The sequence below is a fragment of the Ranitomeya variabilis genome, chromosome 2, assembly GCF_051348905.1.
Source record: "Ranitomeya variabilis isolate aRanVar5 chromosome 2, aRanVar5.hap1, whole genome shotgun sequence".
NCBI classification, from domain to species: domain Eukaryota; kingdom Metazoa; phylum Chordata; class Amphibia; order Anura; family Dendrobatidae; genus Ranitomeya; species Ranitomeya variabilis.
In genome coordinates this window covers 344,755,240-344,779,614 of record NC_135233.1, presented here as the reverse complement: position 1 = coordinate 344,779,614, position 24,375 = coordinate 344,755,240, and the positions used below count along the sequence as shown (strand labels likewise).

The window sequence follows — 24,375 nt, the reverse complement described above, 5'->3', positions numbered from 1 at the left end:
AGTATGTGGATAGAGTTTGCCATGACCACGAAGGGACTCGAACCCTCAATCTTCTGATCAGACGCCTTATCCATTAGGCCACGCGGTCTACACATTAACTGTTTTTGTTCTCTATCGTGCTTCTGTGGTCAAGATAAATATGTTGACATTCTAGAATCTTTTTCTGTCCGTCAAGAGTTACACTCTCTGCACAATCTCCTTTCGTTCGTTGCAGACTGTGATCTGTCTTATTTTTATATTGCTTGTTGTGGGCACCAAGAACAGTGCTCTCTGATTCCTCCCGTATGACTCTTCACCCATCGTAGGATGAACTGGCTTCCAACGGGAGGTGTGCGTTCAAATCTTACTTCTGACCACTCTCTCTCTCTCTCTCTCTCTCTCTCTCTCTCTCTCTCTCTCTCTCTCTCTCTCTCTCTCTCTCTCTCTCTCTCTCTCTCTCTCTCTCTCTCTCTCTCTCTCCATCTTCAAAATTCAATAGTAATGGCTTTAAATTTCCAAAGTACATTCAAGCAAAATTTCTCTTTAGTTAACCAATTGTTTTCGTGTCTTTTACTGACCAGTCTGTCTAAACATTTGTAAAACCCTCTCAGCATGTGTCCATTTTTTTCAAAAAGTATGTGGAAAGAGTTTGCCACGACCACAAAGGGACTCGAACCCTCAATCTTCTGATTCAAAGTCAGACGCCTTATCCATTAGGCCACAAGGTCTACACATTAACTGTTTTTGTTCTCTATCGTGCTTCTGTGGTCAAGATAAATATGTTGACATTCTAGAATCTTTTTCTGTCCGTCAAGAGTTAGGGTACCGTCTCACTATACGATTTACCAACGATCACGACCTGCGATACGACCTGGCCGTGATCGTTGGTAAGTCGTTGTGTGGTCGCTGGGGAGCTGTCACACAGACAGCTCTCCAGCGACCAACGATGCCGAGGTTCGCTGGTAACCAGGGTAAACATCGGGTTACTAAGCGCAGGGCCGCGCTTAGTAACCCGATGTTTACCGTGGTTACCAGCGTAAAAGTAAAAACAAACAAACCGTACATACTCACCATTTGATGTCCGTCAGGTCCCTTGCCGTCTGCTTCCTGCTCTGACTGAGTGCCGCCGTAAAGTGAAAGCAGATCACAGCGGCGACGTCACCGCTGTGATCTGCTCTCACTTTCCAGTCGGCAGACAGCCAGAGCGGGAAGCGGACGGCAAGGGACCTGACGGACATCAGACGGTGAGTATGTACGGTTTTTTTTTTTTTACTTTTACGCTGGTAACCACGGTAAACATCTGGTTACTAAGCGCGGCCCTGCGCTTAGTAACCCGATGTTTACCCTGGTTACAAGCGATCGCATCGCTGGATCGCTGTCACACACAACGATCCAGCGATGACAGCGGGAGATCCAGCGACAAAAGAAAGTTTCAAACGATCTGCTACGACGTACGATTCTCAGCAGGGTCCTTGATCGCAGTAGCGTGTCAGACACTGCGAGATCGTAACTATATCGCTAGAACGTCACGAATCGTGCCGTCGTAGCGATGAAAATGCCACTGTGTGACGGTACCCTTACACTCTCTGCACAATCTGCTTTTGTTCCAGACTTTGATATGTCTTATTTTTATATTGATTGTTGGTGGGCCCCAAAAACAGTGTTCTCTGATTCCTCCCGTATGACTCTTCCCCCATGGTAGGAATAACTGGCCCTCCAACGGAAGGTGTGGATTCAAATCTTACTTCTGTTCGCTCAATTTTTTTTTTAGTTAAGGGTGTTTGGTTACTTAACAGCTGTATAACAGATCTTATTTGCCTATATTTTCGCAACGAATACTAAGCATATTAATATTTTTTCGAAGAGTGTGCAGAGAAAGATTTCCACGACCACGAAGGGACTCGAACCCTCAATCTTCTGATCTGAAGTCAAACGCCTTATCCATTAAGCCACGTGGTCTACACATTAACATTTTTTGTTCTCTATCGTGATTCCGTGGCCAAGATAAATATGTTCACATTCTAGAATCTTTTTCTGTCCATCAAGAGTTACACTCTCTGCACAATCTCCTTTCGTTCGTTGCAGACTGTGATCTGTCTTCTTTTTATATTGCTTGTTGTGGGCACCAAGAACAGTGCTCTCTGATTCCTCCCGTATGACTCTTCACCCATCGTAGGATGAACTGGCCTCCAACGGGAGGTGTGTGTTCAAATCTTACTTCTGACCACTCTATCTTTTTTTGGTTTGTTAAAGGTGTTTGGTTGCTTTACAGCTGTATAACAGATTTTATTTTCCTAAATTTTCGTAACGAACTCTAAGCATATTTACATTTTTTATAAAAGTGTGGAAAAGTGTGCGGAAAGAAGAGAATGTCACGACCACGAAGGGAATCAAACCTTCAATCTTCTGATCCGAAATCAGACTCGTTCTACAATCGCACGTGACCTGACAATTATGACACTAATCTCTCTCTCTCCCTCTCTCTCTTCAAAATTCAATAGTAATGGCTTTAAATTTCCAAAGTACATTCAAGCAAAATTTCTCTTTAGTTAACCAATTGGGATTAGCCCTAGCGTGCACAGCACAGTTAGTCAGGATGGTCGAGTGGTCTAAGGCGCCAGACTCAAGAGTGATCTCTTTCCCCAAAAGCTGGGTGTTCTGGTCTCCAAATGGAGGTGTGGTTTCAAATCCCACTTCTGTCAGCTGCTTTTTGTGTCTTTTACTGACCAGTCTGTCTAAATTTTTGTAAAACCCTCTCAGCATGTGTCCATTTTTTTCAAAAAGTATGTGGAAAGAGTTTGCCACGACCACAAAGGGGCTTGAACCCCCAATCTTCTGATCCGAAGTCAGACGCCTTATCCATAAGGGTACCATCACACAGTGCCATTTTCATCGCTACGACGGCACGATTCGTGACGTTGCAGCGTCGTATGATTATCGCTCCAGCGTCGTAGACTGCGGTCACACGTTGCAATACACGGCGCTGGAGCGATAATTTCATGACGTATTTGCGATGTAGAAGCCGTTGGTTACTGTGCGCACATCGTATACAACCTGTGTCACACGATGCAATCATGCCGCCACAGCGGGACACTAGACGACGAAAGAAAGTTTCAAACGATCTGCTACGACGTACGATTCTCAGCGGGGATCCGGATCGCAGTAGCGTGTCAGACACAACGATATCGTAACGATATCGCTAGAACGTCACGAATCGTGCCGTCGTAGCGATGAAAATTTCACTGTGTGACGGTACCCTTACACTCTCTGCACAATCTGCTTTTGTTCCAGACTTTGATATGTCTTATTTTTATATTGATTGTTGGTGGGCCCCAAAAACAGTGTTCTCTGATTCCTCCCGTATGACTCTTCCCCCATGGTAGGAATAACTGGCCCTCCAACGGAAGGTGTGGGTTCAAATCTTACTTCTGTTCGCTCAATTTTTTTTTTAGTTTAGGGTGTTTGGTTACTTAACAGCTGTATAACAGATCTTATTTGCCTATATTTTCGCAACGAATACTAAGCATATTAATATTTTTTCGAAAAGTGTGCAGAAAGAGAATGCCACGACCACGAAGGGACTCGAACCCTCAATCTTCTGATCCGAAGTCAGACGCCTTATCCATTAGGCCACGCGGTCTACACATTAACATTTTTTGTTCTCTATCGTGATTCCGTGGCCAAGATAAATATGTTGACATTCTAGAATCTTTTTCTGTCCGTCAAGAGTTACACTCTCTGCACAATCTCCTTTCGTTCGTTGCAGACTGTGATCTGTCTAATTTTTATATTGCTTGTTGTGGGCACCAAGAACAGTGCTCTCTGATTCCTCCCGTATGACTCTTCACCCATCGTAGGATGAACTGGCCTCCAACGGGTGGTGTGCGTTCAAATCTTACTTCTGACCACTCTATTTTTTTTGGTTTGTTAAAGGTGTTTGGTTGCTTTACAGCTGTATAACAGATCTTATTTTTCTAAATTTTCGTAACGAACTCTAAGCATATTTACATTTTTTAGAAAAGTGTGGAAAAGTGTGCGGAAAGAAGAGAATGTCACGACCACGAAGGGAATCGAACCTTCAATCTTCTGATCCGAAATCAGACTCGTTGTACAATCGTACGTGACCTGATAACTAAGACACTAATCTCTGTCTCTCTCTCTGTCTCTCTCTGTCTCTCTCTCTGTCTCTCTCTGTCTCTCTCTCTGTCTCTCTCTCTCTCTCTGTCTCTCTCTCTCTGATCTTCAAAATTCAATAGTAATGGCTTTAAATTTCCAAAGTACATTCAAGCAAAATTTCTCTTTAGTTAACCAATTGGGATTAGCCCTAGCGTGCACAGCGCAGATAGTCAGGATGGCCGAGTGGAAAGAGTTTGCCACGACCACGAAGGGACTCGAACCCTCAATCTTCTGATCCGAAGTCAGACGCCTTATCCATTAATCCATTAGGCCACACGGTCTACCCATACCTCCCAACCGTCCCGATTTCAGCGTGACAGTCCCGCTTTGGCACTGGGGTCCCGCTGTCCCGCTTCGGGCATTTATAATCCCGAATTTGCGGCCGCCGGTGAAGCCCCGCCCACTTCCGGGACGTAGAGAGAGCCCGATTAGTACCCGCTGTTCGTTCCGTTCCCTGGGACTGCGTTGTAGCCACGCCCCCTTGAGTTGCCTCACCGCCCGCCTCCGGCTTCCTCCTCAACTATAGACGTGGGCGGACTCTGAGGACAGAGCGGCAGCACCCGGACTGGTTTCTGGCACGGGGGCAGAGTTGTGAGACACTCCGTGTCTGTGTGACCGCGGGAGCAGCGAGCGGATCTCCAGACTGTAAGTGAATGTATGTGTCTCTCCCCCTCTCCATGCAGCGCTGCTCTGCTGCGGTTACAGCAGAGACTCTGACAGCATAGGAGGACTGACAAACTAAACTTTGTCTCCCCATGGTGCGCGCACCCCGCTCCCACTCTCCCCCTGGTACCCATCCATCGGATTCTCCACCAACCTGGTGCAGCACCCCTTACATTCTATGGGGGCTGCCACCTGCCTGCGTTACATTCTATGGGGGCTGCCACCTGCCTGCGTTACATTCTATGGGGGCTGCCACCTGCCTGCGTTACATTCTATGGGGGCTGTGCAGCATTATATTCTATGGGGCTGTGCTGTATTACATTCTATGGGGACTGAGCTGTAATGCTGGATACAGCAGTCAGCGGCGCAGCTGGATGACACCATTCAGCGCCGTGGGAGTGGAAGCTGCCGGCTGCTGCGAGGGAGCGCGGTGAAAGGTGTTTGTGTGTACTGATGGAGAAGGCAATGATGGGGGTGGGGTAACCATGTGTGGCCATTATACTGCACCCAGCATTGTGTGGGGCCATTATACTGTACCCAGCATTGTGTGGCCATTATACTATACCCAGCATCGTGTGGGGCCATTATACTGTACAAAGCATCATGTGGCGCCATTATACTGTATGGACCATCACGTGGGGCAAGTATACTGTACGCAGCATCATGTGGGGCCATTATACAGTATGGAGCATAATGTGGCCAATGGCCATTGTACAGTATGGAGCGTCGTGTGTGGCCATATTTTTTTGTTCATAATTATTGTTAACGAAACATTGTGATCAGAAGTGCTAAATGGGTGTGGTTGGGGCGTGGCTAGTTGTGAAATGGGTGTGGCCTAAAATTTGCCGCGGCGCACTATGCGCGCCGCTGACTTTGTCCCTCTTTCCCTTCCCCTAAAGTTGGGAGGTATGGTCTACCCATTAACTGTTTTTGTTCTCTATCGTGCTTCCGTGGTCAAGATAAATATGTTGACATTCTAGAATTTTTTTCTGTCCGTCAAGAGTTACACTCTCTGCACAATCTCCTTTTGTTCCAGACTTTGATATGTCTTATTTTTATATTGATTGTTGGTGGGCCCCAAGAACAGTGTTCTCTGATTCCTCCCGTATGACTCTTCCCCCATGGTAGGAACAACTGGCCCTCCAACGGAAGGTGTGGGTTCAAATCTTAAGGTACCTTCACATTAAGCGACGCTGCAGCGATAGCGACAACGATGCCGATCGCTGCAGCGTCGCTGTTTGATCGCTGGAGAGCTGTCACACAGACCGCTCTCCAGCGACCAACGATGCCGAGGTCCCTGGGTAACCAGGGTAAACATCGGATTACTAAGCGCAGGGCTGCGCTTATTAACCCGATGTTTACCCTGGTTACCAGCGTAAAATGTAAAAAAACCAAACAGTACATACTCACCTTCGCGTCCCCCGGCGTCCGCTTCCCACACTGACTGAGCGCCGTAAAGCGAAAGTGAAAGTACAGCACAACGGTGACATCACCGCTCTGCTGTTAGGGCCGGCGCTCAGTCAGTGCAGGAAGGGGACGCCGGGGGACGCGAATGTAAGTATGTGCTGTTTGTTTTTTTTACAAACAGCACATACTTACATTCGCGTCCCCCGGCATCCCCTTCCTGCACTGACTGAGCGCCGGCCCTAACAGCAGAGCGGTGATGTCACCGTTGTGCTGTACTTTCACTTTCGCTTTACGGCGCTCAGTCAGTGTGGGAAGCGGACGCCGGGGGACGCGAAGGTGAGTATGTACTGTTTGGTTTTTTTACATTTTACACTGGTAACCAGGGTAAACATCGGGTTACTAAGCGCGGCCCTGCGCTTAGTAACCCGATGTTTACCCTGGTTACCAGTGTAAAACATCGCTGGTATCGTTGCTTTTGGTGTCAAACACGACGATAAACGCCGATCTGACGACCAAATAAAGTTCTGAACTTTGTTCAACGACCAGCGATATCACAGCAGGATCCTGATCACTGCTGCGTATCAAACTAAACGATATCGCTAGCCAGGACGCTGCAACGTCACGGATCGCTAGCGATATCGTTTAGTGTGAAGGTACCTTTACTTCTGTTCGCTCATTTTTTTTTTTAGTTAAGGGTGTTTGGTTACTTAACAGCTGTATAACAGATCTTATTTGCCTATATTTTCGCAACGAATACTAAGCATATTAATATTTTTTCGAAAAGTGTGCAGAAAGAGATTGCAACGACCATGAAGAGACTCGAACCCTCAATCTTCTGATCCGAAGTCAGACGCTTTATCCATTAGGCCACGCGGTCTACACATTAACATTTTTTCTTCTCTATCGTGATTCCGTGGTCAAGATAAATATGTTGACATTCTAGAATCTTTTTCTGTCTGTCAAGAGTTACACTCTCTGCACAATCTCCTTTCGTTCGTTGCAGACTGTGATCTGTCTTATTTTTATATTGCTTGTTGTGGGCACCAAGAACAGTGCTCTCTGATTCCTCCCGTATGACTCTTCACCCATCGTAGGATGAACTGGCCTCCAACGGGAGGTGTACGTTCAAATCTCACTTCTGACTAGGGTTGAGCGACTTTCATTTTTTAAAGATCGAGTCGGGTTTTGTGAAACCCGACTTTGTCCAGAGTCGAGTCGAGTGCAGTCGGCCGATTATCGCTAAAAGTCGGGGATCGACCGAAACACGAAACCCAATGCAAGTCAATGGGGAAGCATAGTCAGCAGTGAGTGGAGGCCAGGAAAACACCTACAGAGCCCATTTTAATGCCAAAAACATCCATTCTTCTTTCTGAAGTTTGTCAATCTTAATTATCTTTATAATAATAGTTGTTCAATGGAACTTGGGGGTCATTTGGCAAAAGTTGTGGGGGGGTAGGGCTGGTTCAAGGTTTTAGTGGGCCCAGGAATCGTGGACTACGTCACGGCGGTGGAGCAGGGAGAGGTAAGTATTTCAACGTTGCAAGTGCTGTGATCCTAAGCAAGCAGTGGGGCACACTCGTTCGCACTGGCACAGGCAGGGCCCCTCAAAGTACAGCGGTGTGTTTGCACGGCGGGGGCGCCTCCCACCAGCAGCGACATTTTTGCGTACTCTGAGGGGCCCTGTGCCAGTGACGTCGCCAACGAGTATGCCCCCCCCACCTGATGAAGGAACCTGCACTTTCATCTGCACCTTCCTCTTAGTCCCTGTGTAAGGTGGTATAACATGCGGGAAGGGGAACCTTACTTTCAGCAGGGTCAGATTCTGGCTGTGTAGAGTGCAAGGGGAATGTAGTGGTCTAGGTCAATGTACCAGCAGACTCATCTAGCAGTGGCTGGGCAATGGGCAGGATGAGGAAGAAACAGATATAGGGCCAAAGAATAAAGTAGGCTAAATGCAGTTCAAAATTGGTAACAGGACTAAACAGGCGGCATTGCTTTGTTCAGTGGAGTAGCAAACCCAGGAGCAGCAGACACTGTTTTAAGGGCCCAAACACACTAATAGGCCAAATGCAGTTTAATATCTGATACTATAGGCCGAAAGCCAGAAGGTGGAAGCTCAGCTTTATTCAGTTGAGGGCAAACACCAGGGAGGGGCAGACACCGTTAGTAGGCCCTAACCACCAATTTTTAAAAACACAGCACTTAATGAGAGCCAGAAGGTTGAAGCTCAGCTTTATTCAGTTGAGGAAAAACACCAGGCAGGGGCAGACACCGTTAGTAGGCCGTAACCAAAGTTGAAGGCCAAATGCAGTTTAATATCTGATACTATAGGCCGAAAGCCAGAAGGTGGAAGCTCAGCTTTATTCAGTTGAGGGCAAACACCAGGGAGGGGCAGACACCGTTAGTAGGCCCTAACCACCAATTTTTAAAAACACAGCACTTAATGAGAGCCAGAAGGTTGAAGCTCAGCTTTATTCAGTTGAGGAAAAACACCAGGCAGGGGCAGACACCGTTAGTAGGCCGTAACCAAAGTTGAAGGCCAAATGCAGTTTAATATCTGATACTATAGGCCGAAAGCCAGAAGGTGGAAGCTCAGCTTTATTCAGTTGAGGGCAAACACCAGGGAGGGGCAGACACCGTTAGTAGGCCCTAACCACCAATTTTTAAAAACACAGCACTTAATGAGAGCCAGAAGGTTGAAGCTCAGCTTTATTCAGTTGAGGAAAAACACCAGGCAGGGGCAGACACCGTTAGTAGGCCGTAACCAAAGTTGAAGGCCAAATGCAGTTTAATATCTGATACTATAGGCCGAAAGCCAGAAGGTGGAAGCTCAGCTTTATTCAGTTGAGGGCAAACACCAGGGAGGGGCAGACACCGTTAGTAGGCCCTAACCACCAATTTTTAAAAACACAGCACTTAATGAGAGCCAGAAGGTTGAAGCTCAGCTTTATTCAGTTGAGGAAAAACACCAGGCAGGGGCAGACACCGTTAGTAGGCCGTAACCAAAGTTGAAGGCCAAATGCAGTTTAATATCTGATACTATAGGCCGAAAGCCAGAAGGTGGAAGCTCAGCTTTATTCAGTTGAGGGCAAACACCAGGGAGGGGCAGACACCGTTAGTAGGCCCTAACCACCAATTTTTAAAAACACAGCACTTAATGAGAGCCAGAAGGTTGAAGCTCAGCTTTATTCAGTTGAGGAAAAACACCAGGCAGGGGCAGACACCGTTAGTAGGCCGTAACCAAAGTTGAAGGCCAAATGCAGTTTAATATCTGATACTATAGGCCGAAAGCCAGAAGGTGGAAGCTCAGCTTTATTCAGTTGAGGGCAAACACCAGGGAGGGGCAGACACCGTTAGTAGGCCCTAACCACCAATTTTTAAAAACACAGCACTTAATGAGAGCCAGAAGGTTGAAGCTCAGCTTTATTCAGTTGAGGAAAAACACCAGGCAGGGGCAGACACTGTGAGTAGGCCGTAACCAAAGTTGAAGGCCAAATGCAGTTTAATATCTGATACTATAGACCGAAAGCCAGAAGGTGGAAGCTCCGATTTAGACAGTGGAGGACAATTTGAATTAGGGACTGCAGACAGACTTAGTAGGCTGTCCCCTGTGGACCATGCATCCTGTTGTGAATTAGACTTTTTTGGCTCCCTCTAGTGGTTACTAGTGATATGACTCTGGGATTTCCTTCCCTCTGTTTGCACCCAGCTGGGTCGTTACCTCCTGGAACCTTAGTCCAGTGCCTGGCATCGGTGTTATCAGACGCTCCTGTTTGCTGGTCCTGGTTCGTGCTAAATTAAGCTAAGTCTTGCTTCTTTGTTTTTTGGGTTATTTGTTTGCTATCATTTTTGTCCAGCTTGTACTAAATGTGATTCCTGACCTTGCTGGAAGCTCTAGGGGGCTGGTGTTCTCCCCCCGGGCCGTTAGACGGTTCGGGGGTTCTTGAATTTCCAGTGTGGATATTTTTGATAGGATTTTTTGCTGACCATATAAGTTATCTTTCTATATTCTGCTATTAGCTAGTGGGCCTCTCTTTGCTAAATTCCTAGCTCATTCTTATGTTTGTCTTTTCCTCTTACCTCACCATTATTATTTGTGGGGGCTTCTATCCAACTTTTTGGGGTATTTCCTCTGGAGGCAAGAAAGGTCTTTCTTTTCCCTTCTAGTGGTAGTTAGCTCTCCGGCTGGCGCGAGATGTCTAGGATCAACGTAGGAACGTTCCCCGGCTGCTGGTATTTGTGGTGCTAGGATTAGTTATATGGTCAGCCCAGTTACCACTGCCCTATGAGCTGGTTTTCTGTATTTACTGACTTAGCATTATTCCTGAGATCCTCTGCCATTGGGGTCATAACAGCATCCACCACATTAACCCATTGCGCCGTAATGGACACGTAATCTTCCGTGGCCATGCCTACAGGTCCATGCGTCTGTTGTCAGGTGCACCTTTGTGCTCACAGATTGCCAGAGTGCATGGACAATGCGGTCTTTTACATGCTGGTGGAGGGTTGGGATGGCTTTTCTCGCAAAAGAAGTGTCGACTGGTTAGCTTGTAGCGTGGTACAGCGTAGTCCATCATGGCCTTATTAATAGTAAATAAAATATATAACTAGGCTCTATGAACTTTTAAATAGGTTCCAGGGTACACGGGCAGCATTGGTGTGGTCTGTGGAGGAGTATTGCAAGTAGGGGCCGCAGACAGGCTATCAAAGGCCTAAAATAACAAACAATAGTCAGGCATGGCAGTTTTAAATCGGTTACATGGATACACAGGCAGGCACTCCAGGCAGCATTGTGGTCAGTGGAGGAGTATTGCAAGTAGGGGCCGCAGACAGGCTATCAAAGGCCTAAAATAACAAACAATAGTCAGGCATGGCAGTGTTAAATCGGTTACATGGATACACAGGCAGGCACTCCAGGCAGCATTGTGGTCAGTGGAGGAGTATTGCAAGTAGGGGCCGCAGACAGGCTATCAAAGGCCTAAAATAACAAACAATAGGCAGGCATGGCAGTTTTAAATCGGTTACATGGATACACAGGCAGGCACTCCAGGCAGCATTGTGGTCAGTGGAGGAGTATTGCAAGTAGGGGCCGCGGACAGGCTAACAAAGGCCTAAAATAACAAACAATAGGCAGGCATGGCAGTTTTAAATCGGTTACATGGATACACAGGCAGGCAGCATTGTGGTCAGTGGAGGAGTATTGCAAGTAGGGGCCGCAGACAGGCTAACAAAGGCCTAAAATAACAAACAATAGGCAGGCATGGCAGTTTTAAATCGGTTACATGGATACACAGGCAGGCACTCCAGGCAGCATTGTGGTCAGTGGAGGAGTATTGCAAGTAGGGGCCGCAGACAGGCTATCAAAGGCCTAAAATAACAAACAATAGGCAGGCATGGCAGTTTTAAATCGGTTACATGGATACACAGGCAGGCAGCATTGTGGTCAGTGGAGGAGTATTGCAAGTAGGGGCCGCAGACAGGCTAACAAAGGCCTAAAATAACAAACAATAGGCAGGCATGGCAGTTTTAAATCGGTTACATGGATACACAGGCAGGCAGCATTGTGGTCAGTGGAGGAGTATTGCAAGTAGGGGCCGCAGACAGGCTATCAAAAGCCTAAAATAACAAACAATAGTCAGGCATGGCAGTTTTAAATCGGTTACATGGATACACAGGCAGGCAGCATTGTGGTCAGTGGAGGAGTATTGCAGGAAGTGTCTGACACAGTTAGTACTCCCAAAAAATAAATAGATGTTAATGTCTCGCAAAACAACTATAAATAAAAAAAGGGTGGCATGCTTAGGTACAGGGGTGGGCTCATCTGCAGAGTTTATGACAAAGTAATTTGGCAGTAAATTAGTATTTACTGGTGTCAATATAGGACACTGACCCAGACTACTTTAACTAGCATCATAGATGTCAACAAATTGGTATTGTTTGTCAGTGCCAGGCATTGAATGATGTCAGCGCATAGACTAAACATTGGTGGAGCTGTGCGAGATAATTTTGCACGTGGTAGAGCACAGTTTGAGCTGGGGGGGGGAACTCTCTTGTGGCCGGCGGTACCGCCCCAGGGCCCCTCATGTTACAACGGTGTGTCTGACGTTGGGTGCGCACCACCACCGCCAGAGACACTACATTGTACTATGAGGGACCCAGTGGCAGTGCCGTCGACCAAAAGCGAGCACACCCACCTCTTCTGACAAACAGCACTGTAACTAACGGGTGCTTGCGCCAAGTGTCGAGAGTGAGACAACGTCCCCGTGGGGGGAGTTTTGCCATTGGGGGATGTGTAAACATGTCGTATGCTGGTCAAACAGCTGCTGCAAATTAAGAGATTTGAACACTCAGTAAGACCATTCCACAAGCAAGACCTTTTTATAGGAAAGCTAGGTGTCAGCCGGGAAAGGTGGGGCAAAATAATTTGAAATCCAGGAGTGGTTCATTTTAATGAAGGTGAGATCATCCACATTTTGGGTAGCCAGACGAGTCCTTTTTTCAGTTAATATTGAACCAGCAGCACTGAATACTCTTTCTGATAGCACACCAGCTGCAGGGCAAGCAAGCTCCTGCAACGCATATTCTGCCAATTCAGGCCAGATGCCTAATTTGGTTGCCCAGTAATCAAATGGGAATGACGGTTGAGGGAGAACATCAGTAAGGGCTGAAAAATAGTTAGTAACCATACTGGACAAATGTTGTCTCCTGTCACTTTGAATAGATGCTGCAGTACCTGTCCTGTCTGCGGTCATTGCGAAATCACTCCACAACCTGGTCAGAAAACCCCTCTGTCCAACGCCACTTCTGATCTGTGCACCTCTAACACCTCTGCCCTGTAGCCCCCTGCAGCTCGTGTGAGAACCATCACCGGCGCTGTGTGCTGGGAATGCCTGAATCAAACGGTCTACAAGAGTAGCTTGTTTGGTTGCTAATATTTGTTCGAGGTTCTCATGTGGCATAATATTTTGCAATTTGCCTTTATAGCGAGGGTCAAGGATGCAGGCCAACCAGTAATCGTCATCGCTCATCATTTTAATAATGCGTGGGTCCTTTTTGAGGATACGTAAGGCATAATCCGCCATGTGGGCCAAAGTTCCAGTTGGCAAATCTGCGGTTGTGCTGATTTGAGGGGCAGTTACAGGCAAATCTACGTCACTTGCCTCCCTTACAAAAACAGAACCCGGCCTTGCAACGCCACTAATTTCTGTTGGCCCAAGAGAAGCTTCCTCATTAAAAAAGTACTCATCCCCATCATCCTCCTCGTCCTCCTCCTCCTCTTCACCCGCTACCGCGTCCTCTACACGGCCCTGACCAGACAATGGCTGACTGTCCTCAAGGCTTTCCTCTTCCTCGGCTGCAGACGCCTGCTCCTTTATGTGCATCAAACTTTGCATCAGCAGATGCATTAGGGGGATGCTCATGCTTATTATGGCGTTGTCTGCACTAACCAGCCGTGTGCATTCCTCAAAACACTGAAGGACTTGACACAGGTCTTGTAGCTTCGACCACTGCACACCTGACAACTCCATGTCTGCCATCCAACTGCCTGCCCGTGTATCCTCCCACAAATACATAACAGCACGCCTCTGTTCGCACACTCTCTGAAGCATGTGCAGTGTGGAGTTCCACCTCATTGCAATGTCGATGATTAGGCGATGCTGAGGAAGGTTCAAAGAACGCTGATAGTTCTGCATACAGTACAGGAGTGTACAGGCGAACGGCGGATATGCGAGCAAAGTCTGCGCACTTTGAGGAGCAGGTCGGGTAACCCCGGATAACTTTTCAGGAAGCACTGCACCACCAGGTTTAAGGTGTGAGCCAGGCAAGGAATGTGTTTCAGTTGGGAAAGGGCTATGGCAGCCATGAAATTCCTTCCGTTATCACTCACTACCTTGCCTGCCTCAAGATGTACAGTGCCCAGCCATGACTGAGTTTCTTTCTGCAAGAACTCGGACAGAACTTCCGCGGTGTGTCTGTTGTCGCCCAAACACTTCATTGCCAATACAGCCTGCTGACGCTTGCCACTAGCTGTCCCATAATGGCACACCTGGTGTGCAACTGTGGCAGCTGCGGATGGAGTGGATGTGCGACTGCGGTCTGTGGACGAGCTCTCGCTTCTGCAGGAGGAGGAGGAAGAGGAGGAGGGGGGGCGAACGCCTACAGCCAACTCTTTCCTTGACCGTGGGCTAGGCAGAACTGTCCCAATATTGCTGTCTCCTGTGGACCCTGCATCCACCACATTCACCCAGTGTGCCGTGATGGACAGGTAACGTCCCTGGCCATGCCTACTGGTCCATGCATCTGTTGTCAGGTGCACCTTTGTAGTCACAGACTGCCTGACTGCATGGACGATGCGGTCTTTAACATGCTGTTGGAGGGCTGGGATGGCTTTTCTAGAAAAGAAGTGTCGACTGGGTAGCTCGTAGCGTGGTACAGCGTAGTCCATCAGCGCTTTGAAAGCTTCGCTTTCAACTAACCGGTAGGGCATCATCTCTAATGAGATTAGTCTAGCAATGTGGGCGTTCAAACCCTGTGTACGCGGATGCGAGGATGAGTACTTCCTTTTCCTAACGAGAGTCTCATGAAGGGTGAGCTGGACTGGAGAGCTGCATACGGTGGAACTAGCGGGGGTGCCGGTGGACATGGGTGACTGAGAGAGGGTTGGAGATGGTATTCTTGCCGGTGCCCTACATGCAGTGTTTCCTACTACTAACCTGGTGATTCCCTGACTGCTTTGGCCTGGCGACGAAAGCTGCACAGATACTGCAGGTGGTGCGGGAAATGGTGGGCTTACAGGGAGGGAAGGGATGTAGCGTTGCTGACTAGCTTCATTGGCCGAGGGTGCTGCAACCTTTAGGGACGTTTGGTAGTTAGTCCAGGCTTGCAAATGCATGGTGGATAAATGTCTATGCATGCAACTTGTATTTAGACTTTTAAGATTCTGACCTCTGCTTAAGGTAGTTGAACATTTTTGACAGATGACTTTGCGCTGATCATTTGGATGTTGTTTAAAAAAATGCCAGACTGCACTCTTTCTACTATCGGATACCTTTTCAGGCATTGCAGACTGAGCTTCTTTAACCGGATGGCCACGCTGTCCTCCAACTGGTTTTGGTTTTGCCAAGCGTTTTTGGCCAGATACGGGCCCGACAGATGGAACCTGTTGTGATGTTTATGCCTGCTGTGGCTCCTCCTCCTCCGCTTCAGAACTACTGCCGCCTGCACCCTGTTCCCCCAATGGCTGCCAACCGGGGTCAACAACTGGGTCATCTATGACCTCCTCTTCTATGTCGTGTGCAACTTCGTCTGTGTCACCGTGTAAGCCGGTGGTATAGCGTTCGTGACGGCGTACCATAGTCTCCGCTGGTTTTGATTCTGCCTCAGTACACTGCGAGGGCAATGTTCTGGTCTGAGTCAAAGGAACAGCATAGTAATCTGGCTGTGGCTGTGCATCTGTGCACTCCATGTCCGATTCAACTTCTAATGGGCATGGCCTGTTAACTGTTTCACTGTCTAACCCAGGAACGGTATGTGTAAAGAGCTCCATGGAGTAACCTGTTGTGTCGACTGACGCATCCTTAACTGTTGTTTTTAGTGAAGGACACAAGGAAGCGACTTGTTCCTGACCGGGAGCATCCACTGACGATGCACTGCTCTGACATTTGGCACTTTCCGAGGAGGAGGCGAAAGAGCTAGAGGCAGAGTCAGCAATGAAAGCCAATACTTGTTCCTCCTGCTCCGGCTTCAACAGTGGTTTTCCTACTCCCAGAAAAGAGAGCGATCGAGGCCTTGTGTAGCCAGACGACGAACCTGGCTCAACAACTCGAGACTTAGGTGCTGTACTGCTTTTACCACGACCACCTGATGCTCCACCACCACTACCATCATTACCAGCTGACAATGACCGCCGACGGCCACGACCTCTTCCACTAGACTTCCTCATTGTTTGCAAAACGTAACCAAAGTAACGGTATTTGTTACTGTAAAACAACTTATAAGGTGAACTCAAACTTCTGTAGGATTTATATATACCTTTATAGGTGCCTGACACTGAAAGGAAAATCAGGCCCAATGTTACACACTAGGTTTTCTGTGCCCCAATAATTTGAGACAGATGGCACACACAGGACCGGCACGGCGGCACTCAAGCAGAAATGCCAATCTTAATCTCCCACTATTTTTTTTTTCAGGGAGAATTTAAAAAAAAAAAAAAAAAAAAAAAAAAAAAATGGCCCAGTATTACACACTGTTTTTTGGTGGCACACAAGGAGAGACAGATGCCACACACAGGACTGGCACAGAGGCAGACTTGCCAATCTTTATCTCCCACTATTAATTTTTTTTTTTACAGGGAGAATTTACCAAAAAAAAAAAATGGCCCAATATTACACACTGGTTTTCGGTGGCACACAAGGAGAGACAGATGCCACACACAGGACTGGCACAGAGGCAGACTTGCCAATCTTTATCTCCCACTATTAATTTGTTTTTTTACAGGGAGAATTTACCCCCCCCCAAAAAAAATGGCCCAGTAATACACACTGGTTTTTGGTGGCACGCAAGGAGAGACAGATGCCACACACAGGACTGGCACAGAGGCAGACTTGCCAATCTTTATCTCCCACTATTAATTTGTTTTTTTACAGGGAGAATTTACCCCCCCCCAAAAAATGGCCCAGTATTACACACTGGTTTTCTGTGGCACACAAGGAGAGACAGATGCCACACACAGGACTGGCACAGAGGCAGACTTGCCAATCTTTATCTCCCACTATTAATTTGTTTTTTTACAGGGAGAATTTACCCCCCCCCAAAAAAAGGCCCAATATTACACACTGGTTTTCGGTGGCACACAAGGAGAGACAGATGCCACACACAGCACTGGCACAGAGGCAGACTTGCCAATCTTTATCTCCCACTATTAATTATTTTTTTTACAGGGAGAATTTACCCCCCCCCAAAAAAATGGCCCAATATTACACACTGGTTTTCGGTGGCACACAAGGAGAGACAGATGCCACACACAGGACTGGACTGGCACAGAGGCAGACTTGCCAATCTTTATCTCCCACTATTAATTTGTATTTTTACAGGGAGAATTTACCCCCCCAAAAAAATGGCCCAGTATTACACGCTGGTTTTCGGTGGCACACAAGGAGAGACAGATGCCACACACAGGACTGGCACAGAGGCAGACTTGCCAATCTTTATCTCCCACTATTAATAATTTTTTTTACAGGGAGAATTTACCCCCCCCAAAAAAATGGCCCAATATTACACACTGGTTTTCGGTGGCACACAAGGAGAGACAGATGCCACACACAGGACTGGCACAGAGACAGACTTGCCAATCTTTATCTCCCACTATTAATTTGTTTTTTTTACAGGGAGAATTTACCCCCCCCAAAAAAAATGACCCAGTATTACACACTGGTTTTCGGTGGCACACAAGGAGAGACAGATGCCACACACAGCACTGGCACAGAGGCAGACTTGCCAATCTTTATCTCCCACTATTAATTTGTTTTTTACAGGGAGAATTTACCCACAAAAAAAATGGCCCAATATTACACACTGGTTTTCGGTGGCACACAAGGAGAGACAGATGCCACACACAGGACTGGCACAGAGGCAGACTTGCCAATCTTTATCTCCCACTATTTAATTTTTTTTTTTTTTCAGGGAGAATTAAAAAAAAAAAAAAGCAAACAATATTACACACTAGGTTTTCTGTGGCACACAATGAGAGACAGATGCCACACACAGCACTGGCACAGAGGCAGACTTGCGAATCTTTATCTCCCTGCAGTAATCTCAGAAAAGTATGTCAGGCAGCTATAAAAAGGACTGCTGCACACAAAAGTGTGGACAAACAAACAAGATAGCTGTGCAGAAAGGAAGGAAATACAGGATTTGTGCTTTGAAAAAAGCAGTTGGTTTGCACAGCGGCGTACACACACAGCAACGCAGCTATCAGGGAGCCTTCTAGGGCAGCCCAATGAGCTACAGCGCTGAGGAAAAAAAAATGTAGCTTCCACTGTCCTGCAAACAAAAGGTGGTGTTGGACAGTGGAAATCGCTACAGCACAAGCGGTTTGGGGTTGAATGTACCCTGCCTAATGCTCTCCCTGCTTCTGACGAAGCAGCAGCAACCTCTCCCTACGCTCAGATCAGCAGCAGTAAGATGGCGGTCAGAGGGAACGCCCCTTTATAGCCCCTGTGACGCTGCAGAAAGCAAGCCAATCACTGCAATGCCCTTCTCTAAGATGGTGGGGACTGAGATCTATGTCATCACGCTGCTCACACTCTGCATCCACCTTCATTGGCTGAGAAATGGCTCTTTTAGCGTCATTGAAATGCGACTTTGGCGCGAAAGTTGCGTACCGCATGGCCGACCCCACACAGGGATCGGGTCGGGTTTCATGAGACGCCGACTTTGCCAAAAGTCGGCGACTTATGAAAATGAACGATCCGTTTCGCTCAACCCTACTTCTGACCACTCTATTTTTTTGGGTTTGTTAAAGGTGTTTGGTTGCTTTACAGCTGTATAACAGATTTTATTTTTCTAAATTTTCGTAACGAACTCTAAGCATATTTACATTTTTTAGAAAAGTGTGGAAAAGTGTGCGGAAAGAAGGGAATGTCACGACCACGAAGGGAATCGAACCTTCAATCTTCTGATCCGAAATCAGACTCGTTCTAGAGTCGTACGTGACCTGATAACTATGACACTAATCTCTCTCTCTCTCTCTCTCTCTCTCTCTCTCTGGGTTCAAATCCCACTTCTGACAGCTGCTTTTTGTGTCTTTTACTGACGAGTCTGTCTAAACATTTGTAAAACCTTCTCAGCATGTGTCCATTTTTTTTCAAAAAGTATGTGGAAAGAGTTTGCCACGACCACGAAGGGACTCAAACCCTCAATTTTCCGATCCGAAGTCAAACGCCTTACCCATTAGGCCACGCGGTCTACACATTAACAGTTTTTGTTCTCTATCGTGCTTCCGTGGTCAAGATAAATATGTTGACATTCTAGAATCTTTTTCTGTCCGTCAAGAGTTACACTCTCTGCACAATCTCCTTTCGTTCGTTGCAGACTGTGATCTGTCTAATTTTTATATTGCTTGTTGTGGGCACCAAGAACAGTGCTCTCTGATTCCTCCCGTATGACTCTTCACCCATCGTAGGATGAACTGGCTTCCAACGGGAGGTGTGCGTTCAAATCTTACTTCTGACCACACTCTCTCTCTCTCTCTCTCTCTCTCTCTCTCTCTCTCTCTCTCTCTCTCTCTCTCTCTTCAAAATTCAATAGTAATGGCTGTATATTTACAAAGTACATTCAAGCAAAATTTCTCTTTAGTTAACCAATTGGGATTAGCCCTAGAATGCACAGCGCAGTTAGTCAGGATGGCCGAGTGGTCTAAGGGGCCAGACTCAAGAGTGATCTCTTATCCTCAAATGCTGGGTGTTCTGGTCTCCAAATGGAGGCGTGTGTTCAAATCCCACTTCTAACAGCTGCTTTTTGTGTCTTTTACTGACCAGTCTGTCTAAACATTTGTAAAACCCTCTCAGCATGTGTCCATTTTTTTCAAAAAGCATGTGGAAACAGTTTGCCACAACCACGAAGGGACTCGAACCCTCAATCTTCTGACCCGAAGTCAGACACCTTACCCATTAGGCCACGCGGTCTACACATTAACATTTTTTGGTCTCTATCGTGATTCCGTGGCAGAGATAAATATGTTCACATTCTAGAATCTTTTTCTGTCCTTCAAGAGTTACACTCTCTGCACAATCTCCTTTTGTTCGTTGCAGACTGTGATCTGTCTAATTTTTATATTGCTTGTTGTGGGCACCAAGAACAGTGCTCTCTGATTCCTCCCGTATGACTCTTCACCCATCGTAGGATGAACTGGCCTCCAACGGGAGGTGTGCGTTCAAATCTTACTTCTGACCACTCTATTTTTTTTGGTTTGTTAAAGGTGTTTGGTTGCTTTACAGCTGTATAACAGATTTTATTTTTCTAAATTTACGTAACGAACTCTAAGCATATTTACATTTTTTAGAAAAGTGTGCGGAAAGAAGAGAATGTCACGACCACGAAGGGAATCGAACCTTCAATCTTCTGATCCGAAATCAGACTCGTTCTACAATCGTACGTGATCTGATAACTATGACACTAATCTCTCTCTCTCTCTCACTCTCTCTCTCACTCTCTCTCTCTCTTCAAAATTCAATAGTAATGGCTTTAAATTTCCAAAGTACATTCAAACAAAATTTCTCTTTAGTTAACCAATTGGGATTAGCCCTAGCATGCATAGCGCAGTTAGTCAGGATGGCCGAGTGGTCTAAGGCGCCAGACTCAAGAGTGATCTCTTTCCCCAAAAGCTGGGTGTTCTGGTCTCCAAATGGAGGCGTGGGTTCAAATCCCACTTCTGACAGCTGCTTTTTGTGTCTTTTACTGACCAGTCTGTCTAAACATTTGTAAAACCCTCTCAGCATGTGTCCATTTTTTTCAAAAAGTATGTGGAAAGAGTTTGCCACGACCACGAAGGGACTCGAACCCTCAATCTTCTGATCCAAAGTCAGATGCCTTATACATTAGGCCACACGGTCTACACATTAACTGTTTTTGTTCTCTATCGTGCTTCCGTGGTCAAGATAAATATGTTGACATTCTAGAATCTTTTTCTGTCCGTCAAGAGTTACACTCTCTGCACAATCTCCTTTTGTTCCAGACATTGATATGTCTTATTTTTATATTGATTGTTGGTGGGCCCCAAGAACAGTGTTCTCTGATTCCTCCCGTATGACTCTTCCCCCATGGTAGGAACAACTGGCCCTCCAACGGAAGGTGTGGGTTCAAATCTTACTTCTGTTCGCTCAATTTTTTTTTTAGTTAAAGGTAGGGTTGAGCGAAACGGATCGTTCATTTTCATAAGTCGCCGACTTTTGGCAAAGTCGGCGTCTCATGAAACCGAGCCGATCCCTGTGTGGGGTCTGCCATGCGGTACGCGACTTTCGCGCCAAAGTCGCGTTTCAATGACGCTAAAAGCGCCATTTCTCAGCCAATGAAGGTGGACGCAGAGTGTGGGCAGCGTGATGACATAGATCTCAGTCCCCACCATCTTAGAGAAGGGCATTGCAGTGATTGGCTTGCTTTCTGCGGCGTCACAGGGGCTATAAAGGGGCATTCCCGCCGACCGCCATCTTACTGCTGCTGATCTGAGCGTAGGGAGAGGTTGCTGCAGCTCCTTCGTAAGCAGGGATAGTGATAGGCAGGGTACATAAAGCTACAAACCGCTTGTGCTGTAGCGATTTCCACTGTCCAACACCACCTTTTGATTGCAGGGACAGTGGAAGCTACATTTTTTTTTCCTCAGCGCTGTAGCTCATTGGGCTGCACTAGAAGGCTCCCTGACCCTGATAGCTGCGTTGCTGTGCCTGTGTGTACGCCGCTGTGCAAACCAACTGCTTTTTTCAAAGCACAAATCCTGTATTTCCTTCCTTTCTGCACAGCTATCTTGTGTGTTTGTCCACACTTTTGTGTGCAGCAGTCCTTTTTATAGCTGCCTGCCATACTTTTCTGAGATAACTGCAGGGAGATAAATATTGGCAAGTCTGCCTCCGTGCCATTGCTGTGTGTGGTATCTGTCTCTCATTGTGTGGCACCGAAAACACTGTGTAATACTTGGCCTTTTTTTTTTTTTTTGGGTACATTCTCCCTTTTCCAAAAAAAAAAATTAGTGGGAGATAAATATTGGCAAGTCTGCCTCTGTGCCATTGCTGTGTGTGATATCTGTCTCTCATTGTGTGCCACCGAAAACACTGTGTAATACTTGGCCTTTTTTTTTTTGGGGTACATTCTCCCTTTTCCAAAAAAAAAAATAGTGGGAGATAAATATTGGCAAGTCTGCCTCCGTGCCATTGCTGTGTGTGGCATCTGTCTGTCATTGTGTGGCACCGAAAACACTGTGTAATACTTGGCCATTTTTTTTTTTTTTGCTAAATTCTCCCTTTTCCCCCAAAAAAATTAGTGGGAGATAAATATTGGCAAGTCTGCCTCCGTGCCATTGCTGTGTGTGGCATCTGTCTGTCATTGTGTGGCACCGAAAACACTGTGTAATACTTGGCCATTTTTTTTTGGGGGGGGGTACATTCTCCCTTTTCCAAAAAAAAAAAATTAGTGGGAGATAAATATTGGCAAGTCTGCCTCCGTGCCATTGCTGTGTGTGGTATCTGTCTCTCATTGTGTGCCACCGAAAACACTGTGTAATACTTGGCCTTTTTTTTTTTTTTTTGCTAAATTCTCCCTTTTCCAAAAAAAAAATTAGTGGGAGATAAATATTGGCAAGTCTGCCTCCGTGCCATTGCTGTGTGTGGCATCTGTCTCTCATTGTGTGGCACCGAAAACACTGTGTAATACTTGGCCATTTTTTTTTTTGGGGGGGTACATTCTCCCTTTTCCAAAAAAAAAAATAGTGGGAGATAAATATTGGCAAGTCTGCCTCCGTGCCATTGCTGTGTGTGGTATCCGTCTCTCATTGTGTGCCACCGAAAACACTGTGTATACTTGGCCATTTTTTTTTTTTTTGCTAAATTCTCCCTTTTCCCCCAAAAAAATTAGTGGGAGATAAATATTGGCAAGTCTGCCTCCATGCCATTGCTGTGTGTGGCATCTGTCTGTCATTGTGTGGCACCGAAAACACTGTGTAATACTTGGCCATTTTTTTTTTTGGGGGGGTACATTCTCCCTTTTCCAAAAAAAAAATTAGTGGGAGATAAATATTGGCAAGTCTGCCTCCGTGCCATTGCTGTGTGTGGTATCTGTCTCTCATTGTGTGCCACCGAAAACACTGTGTAATACTTGGCCATTTTTTTTTTTTTTGCTAAATTCTCCCTTTTCCCCCCAAAAAATTAGTGGGAGATAAATATTGGCAAGTCTGCCTCCGTGCCATTGCTGTGTGTGGCATCTGTCTGTCATTGTGTGGCACCGAAAACACTGTGTAATACTTGGCCATTTTTTTTTGGGGGGGGTACATTCTCCCTTTTCCAAAAAAAAATTAGTGGGAGATAAATATTGGCAAGTCTGCCTCCGTGCCATTGCTGTGTGTGGTATCTATCTCTCATTGTGTGCCACCGAAAACACTGTGTAATACTTGGCCATTTTATTTTTTTTTTTTTGGGTACATTCTCCCTTTTCCAAAAAAAGAATTAGTGGGAGATAAATATTGGCAAGTCTGCCTCTGTGCCATTGCTGTGTGTGGCATCTGTCTCTCATTGTGTGGCACCGAAAACACTGTGTAATACTTGGCCATTTTTTTTTTTTTTGGGGTACATTCTCTCTTTTCAAAAAAAAAAATTAGTGGGAGATAAATATTGGCAAGTCTGCCTCCGTGCCATTGCTGTGTGTGGTATCTGTCTCTCATTGTGTGCCACCGAAATCACTGTGTAATACTGGGCTTTTTTTTTTTTTAGGGTAAATTCTCCCAGAAAAAAATAAAAAATAGTGGGAGATTAAGCATTTCTGCTTGAGTGCTGGTCCTGTGTGTGCCATCTGTCTCAAATTATTGGGGCACAGAAAACCTAGTGTGTAACATTGGGCCTGATTTTCCTTTCAGTGTCAGGCACCTATAAAGGTATATATAAATCCTACAGAAGTTTGAGTTCACCTGATAAGTTGTTTTACAGTAACAAATAGCGTTACTTTGGTTACGTTTTGCAAACAATGAGGAAGTCTAGTGGAAGAGGTCATGGCCGTGGGCGGTCATTGTCAGCTGGTAATGATGGTAGTGGTGGTGGAGCATCAGGTGGTCGTGGTAAAAGCAGTACAGCACCTAAGTCTCGAGTTGTTGAGCCAGGTTCGTTGTCTGGCTACACAAGGCCTCGAACGCTCTCTTTTCTGGGAGTAGGAAAACCACTTTTGAAGCCGGAGCAGGAGGAACAAGTATTGGCTTTCATTGCTGACTCTGCCTCTAACTCTTTCGCCTCCTCCTCGGAAAGTGCCAAATGTCAGAGCAGTGCATCGTCAGTGGATGCTCCCGGTCAGGAACAAGTCACTTCCTTGTGTCCTTCACTAAAAACAACAGTGAAGGATGCGTCAGTCGACACAACAGGTTACTCCATGGAGCTCTTTACACATACCGTTCCTGGG

General features: G+C 46.4%; 5 non-coding genes across 5 annotated transcripts; 1 reads left to right on the top strand and 4 right to left on the bottom strand.

Annotated features, from left to right (window-relative positions):
• Nucleotides 1–634: 634 nt before the first annotated feature.
• TRNAQ-UUG (transfer RNA glutamine (anticodon UUG)) lies at nucleotides 635–707 on the bottom strand. The gene has a single exon. It is a non-coding gene; the product is annotated as a tRNA-Gln (tRNA).
• Nucleotides 708–3,546: 2,839 nt separating this feature from the next.
• Nucleotides 3,547–3,619, bottom strand: TRNAR-UCG (transfer RNA arginine (anticodon UCG)). The gene has a single exon. It is a non-coding gene; the product is annotated as a tRNA-Arg (tRNA).
• Nucleotides 3,620–4,355: 736 nt separating this feature from the next.
• TRNAR-UCG (transfer RNA arginine (anticodon UCG)) lies at nucleotides 4,356–4,436 on the bottom strand. The gene has a single exon. It is a non-coding gene; the product is annotated as a tRNA-Arg (tRNA).
• Nucleotides 4,437–20,550: 16,114 nt separating this feature from the next.
• TRNAL-CAA (transfer RNA leucine (anticodon CAA)) lies at nucleotides 20,551–20,662 on the top strand. Its single transcript has 2 exons — nucleotides 20,551–20,588; nucleotides 20,617–20,662. It is a non-coding gene; the product is annotated as a tRNA-Leu (tRNA).
• Nucleotides 20,663–20,764: 102 nt separating this feature from the next.
• TRNAQ-UUG (transfer RNA glutamine (anticodon UUG)) lies at nucleotides 20,765–20,837 on the bottom strand. Its single transcript has one exon. It is a non-coding gene; the product is annotated as a tRNA-Gln (tRNA).
• Between the last annotated feature and the right edge of the window lie 3,538 nt (nucleotides 20,838–24,375).